A 5,276-nucleotide genomic window follows, 5' to 3' on the forward strand; every position below is an offset into this window, starting at 1 on the left:
ATCCTGGGTGGTGGAGACGCCAAACAAGGACAGAGGCGTTGTCTCTCTGGGAGCTGTACACCCTTTTCTCTTGCTCTTCTCAACTACAGGATTGGATGTTACTAATTCTAGGGCAGGCTGCAATTGTTTTAGTTGAGGTGCACCAGATACGAGTCTGCTGGAGAACACCAGAACCTCCTGATCAAATGCCAGTTCCTTCTCCGTTCGCAGTTCTCAGTGATTTTCCATGAGTAGGCACAGCACTGTAGTGCATCAGAGCTGAACTTTAAGAGCCCGTAGTACGGGACAAACAGTCCCAGAAGTTGGTGCATGTGTATTTCTTCACGTTCAGTCCCTGTGCCTCTGCTGAAAAATCTGGAGTTCTCTCACTTTTAAAAAATTAAAATTATCTCGTTCCCCCATATAAATTGAGGGTTCTTTCTATGCTTGGACCTCTTGGGGAAGTTATGTTTGAAAATAATTCTCAGAAACCAGGAGGATCTCTGTGGACCAAGCAGTAGGGTTGCCAGGTCCCTCTTTGCCACCAATGGGAGGTTTTTGGGGTGGAGCCTGAGGAGGGCGGGGTTTGGGGAGGGGAGGGACTTCAATGCCATCGAGTAAAATTGCCAAAGCGCCAATTGGAGATCAGTTGTAATAGCAGGAGATCTCCAGCTAGTACCTGGAGGTTGGCAACCCTATCAAGCAGGGACATGGGATCATGACTTGGCCATTCTGTTTTCACAAAATTCCAAGCCTAAGAACAGTGAGGGTGGCTAAGTGGAACCTCCAGGTTCAGAAACAGTGTATCTTTGAGTTCCAAGGATGTGACCTTTGATCTGATCCAAGAGGGCTCTTCCTTTGTTGAAAAGTGCAACTTTAAAAAATAAAATTAAAGCCAATAGGGTTTATCCCTGACTGCAACAGGTTGTTTGTCACAGGAGTAGAAAATAAGCTGCTTATGTTCTAGGTTCCCTCTCCTCCTGATCCCTGCTGTCCTCTCGCTTCGAGTTACTGCTGGTCCCTTGCCAGCAACAAGGTGTGTCTTGTCTGGCTCCCAGGCTTTGAGTTCCTGCTCCCAGGCTGCCTGCCGCCTGGCCTTCCCGCCAGTCGGTGCCTTGGGGTGATGCCTACCTCCCACGTGTTGCCGTGTCTCACACCACCACCTCCAAGGAGCCTGCAGGTAGTATCTGCTGAACTGGGGCTTGAAACAGGCCTGCTTGCAAGAGTCACCAGGCTCAGCAATAGATACATTTATGATAAATTTTGATGTGGAAAACTACTCTCACTGCAGGGGAGAGGGGGAAGCCTTTTGTCTCCCACTTTCCACATTCTGGGGCCATTTCAGAATCAAGGAACTAATGGACATGGGGTGTGGGGTGTGGAGGAGAGATTGCATTTTGTGGAGGTGACCCTTGAGTTATGTGGACCCTAGACAAACATGTCTCACAGGCCCCGCTGTGCACAAAATCTCTCGTCCTTACATATAATCCGTTGAGTCATAAAAAGGTGACTTGGTGAATGCAATTCGATTTTATTCTGAAATGCAATCTGTACCATGTGAATGGGCTAAGCAGCCCGGATGAAGAACAGTTGGTTTTTATATAGGGTTGCCAACCTCCAGGTACTAGCTGGACATCTCAGATAATCACAGAATCATAGAGTTGGAAGGGACCACCAAAAATCACAAATCACAAAATCACACAAAGTTGGAAGAGACCACAAGGGCCATCCAGGGTCATCTAGTTCTACCCCGCTATTACAACTGATCTCCAATAGAGATCAGTTCACCTGGAGAAAATGGTTGCTTTGGTAAATGGACTTTATGGCTTTGAAGTCCCTCTCCTCCCCAAACCCCGCCGTCCTCAGGCTCTGCCCCAAAAACCTCCCACTGGTGGTGAAGAGGGATCTGACAACCTTATTTTTATACCCCCCCCCCCATTTTCTCTACCTTTAAGCAGTCTCAAACTGGCTTACCATCACCTTCCCTTCCTCTCCCCACAACAGACACCTTGTGAGGTAGGTGGGGCTGAGAGAGTTTGGAGAGAACTGTGACTGGTCACCCAGCTGGCTTCATGTGGAAGAGTGGGAAAACCAACCCGGTTCACCAGATTAGAGTCCGCCGCTCTTTACCACTACACCATGCTGGATTGGGCACCCCTGAACCCTCAGGCCCTGGCAGGTGGCTACTCATTCCCAGGAATGTGTGTGTGTGTGTGTGGGAGCACCGGGGTCTTCAGCATATTGCCTAAGGATAGTTAACAAACTAGGTTGCACCCATGCACCTTTTCACCTTTGACCTTCAGGGCTGTGGTTTAGAGAGTCAAATAGGATGTCTACAGTGCAATCCTAAGCAGAGTTAATACCCATCTAAACCCATTGAAGTCAATGGGCTTAGAAGGGTGTAACTCTGCTTAGGACTGTGCTGTGGGTTGGCTAACTAATGAATTGGCATTCATGATTATTCATTAATTTATCGCCATTAAATACTGCATAGTAAACTATATAACACATTTGTGTTGTCAATACTCTATTATATACACTATGTTATTTATTGAGAATACTTAGACAGGAGAATGCAAGAGAACGGCCATCTGATGATGTTTTGCCCCAGCCCCTGGGGTTATCTTTTTGTGACCCTGTTGTTTCGAGCTTGTACCTTGGTTGATCTGAGTGGAGAGCTAGGGTGGATTGATCTAGGTAAGCATTTGGCTGTTTATGCAGGGTCGATTCTGCTCCTCGCTCAATGCTGATTTTTAAATCCGACCTTTAAAATGACTATTCCGATGCAAGAGGATAAAGTCAAACAAATTCCACACATCCCCTGCTCCTTTGCTCCTTCATTTGCATAGCCATTAGCAATAGTTGTTTGCATAGCTAAGCCGCGGATGGGATTCTGCATGCTTCCTTCAGCGAATGCTTCAATGCGGGGGCGGAGCAAATACAAAAGGTCGCATTAAAGGGGCTCTTAAGAAATGCGAAGCAGGTCGCAGTGACTTCTGGAATGACGGTTCAGCGTGAAGAAAATAAAAAAAATATGCGGGGCACTTCAGCCTGGAACTCGCTGCTAATTACCAAGCATAAACAGCCTTTGTTTCTTTAGTAAGGTTCCCAACACTGCCTAGGCAAATGTGCGGAGCCCACCTGTGTACAGCTCTCTCCATGTGATTGGGAACCTTTCTTTGTCAGGGGGTCCTGGCCACACAGAGATAGCTCTACATGTGTACACTCTGTGCACACATGCCAGTGAGTCCATAACTTAAGGGCACAGCTTGGCATTGCAGTCCCACTGCCTCACATGAACACATGAAGCTGCCTTATACTGAATCAGATCCTTGGTCCATCAAAGTCAGTATTGTCTACTTAGACCGGCAGCGGCTCTCCAGGGTCTCAGGTAGAGGTCTTTCACATCACCTACTTGCCTGGTTCCCTTAACTGGAGATGCTGGGGATTGAACCTAGGACCTTCTGCATATCAAGCAGATGCTCTACCACTGAGCCACAGCCCCTCACTTAGCGTATGTCAGCTGTATGTACTTGGAACATGTGAAAGAGTCTACTGGCTAATCCGTGAGCAGCTTTATGTACAGGACCATATACAGAGTTTAGGGCAACTGTAATTGATGCCCCACCTTTCTGTACAGTGGGGACCCAAAGCAGCGTACATCATTCTCCTCTCCTCCATTTTATCCTCACAATAACTCTGTGAGGCAGGCTAGGCTGAGAGTTTGTGACTGGCCCGAGGTCACCCAGTGAGCTTCAATGGCAGAGCAAGGATACAAACTTGGGTCTCCCAGATCCTAGTTTGAGACTCTAACCACTACAGTGCACTGGCCCTCAGTGCTGAACATCTGAAGTGTGTGGTTGTTTATGCATGGGAGTTTTACCTGAGGTCCGTTGCTGGCTGGACCCACACTTTCTAGTTGGGAATCTCTGCGCCAGCAGCCTCCAAGCTCAAATCAAGTCCCCGCCCCTTTAAATGCTGCTTTGTAATTGGCTTACTTCACAGTGCTCACTGTGAGAGAAGATTCCCCACCCCAAAACCCAACTGCCGCATAAAAAAGCATTTTAAGAACAAACCCCCCTCCCCCCCCAAAAAAAGAGCAATCTGAAAGAAAGGGAGGGGAGAAATCCAAGCTTCAGTTTTAAAAGGCCTTTCTTTTGCTCAGAAAGAGCTCCAAGGAACCTGGAAGCGTTTGAATCCCCGCCTCTTTACATGCAGCTTTGTGATTGGCTGTGAGAGATGCCACTCTTCCTGTAGCCTGAGCTTTGCCTTCTGCACTGATTTTTGAGCCGGGCTGAGCTCAGGGAAGAGGGAAGAGTCGAGTTAACAGAGGAATGGGAAGACCTGGACATTGCGAGGGCTGGCAGCGAGGTCATTTCTAATGGACGGAAAACACGTGCAGAACTCCAAGGAACAACCGAATCAGACAGGGGACAAATATGAGTTCAAGTACCCATGCATAAATGACCTGGGATTCTGTTACCGCCCTGAACAATTAAAAAGAAGACAAGCTCAGCTTAAAAAAAAACCTTAATATTAATACTAGGTAAAGGTAGTCCCCTGTGCAAGCATTCCTGACCCATGGGGTGACGTCACATTCCGACGTTTACTAGGCAGTCTTTTTTATGGGGTGGTTTGCCATTGCCTTCCCCAGTCATCCACACTTTACCCCCAGCAAGCTGGGTACTCATGTTACCGACCTCGGAAGGATGGAAGGCTGAGTCAACCTTGAGCCGGCTACCTGAAACCGACTTCTGTCGGGATCGAACTCAGGTCGTGAGCAGAGCTAGGACTGCAGTACTGCAGCTTACCACTCTGTGCCACGGGGCTCTTCTATTTACTACTGCTAGTAGTAAAAACAGCTTTCCTTAGGATTTTCTTCTTTGTACAGGGACGAGTCAGGGCTGAGTGATAGAGAATCTTCTGTGCATGCAGAAAGCGCCAGGTTCAGTTCCTGGCATCACCAGTTAAAAAACTATCCGGTAGTTGGGCACATGGAAGATCTCTGCCTAAGAGAGAGCTGCTGCCAGTCAGAGTAGACAATACTGACCTTGATAGGCCAATGGTCTGATTCCATAGAAGGCAACTTCGTGTGTTCCTGCTTTCTAGTTTGGCATCAAGAGTTACATGGCAGCAGCAGGAGGGGACGGTCTTTGACACTTCTCTACCACCCCACATTACCCCAAGTTTGCTGCAGCCTGCCGAAAGCCGAATCCACCCCAAGGGTTGGATTCCTGTCACGCCTAGCTTAGCGGGCCCTGGGAGTTTCCAGAAGCCTACAGCCATTAGCTTTCCCC

General features: G+C 48.1%; 1 non-coding gene across 1 annotated transcript; it reads right to left on the reverse strand.

The window, feature by feature from the left end:
* Positions 1 to 3,412: 3,412 nt before the first annotated feature.
* Positions 3,413 to 3,484, reverse strand: TRNAI-GAU (transfer RNA isoleucine (anticodon GAU)). Its single transcript has one exon. It is a non-coding gene; the product is annotated as a tRNA-Ile (tRNA).
* Between the last annotated feature and the right edge of the window lie 1,792 nt (positions 3,485 to 5,276).

The sequence above is a fragment of the Euleptes europaea genome, chromosome 10 (assembly GCF_029931775.1).
Source record: "Euleptes europaea isolate rEulEur1 chromosome 10, rEulEur1.hap1, whole genome shotgun sequence".
Lineage (NCBI taxonomy): Eukaryota > Metazoa > Chordata > Lepidosauria > Squamata > Sphaerodactylidae > Euleptes > Euleptes europaea.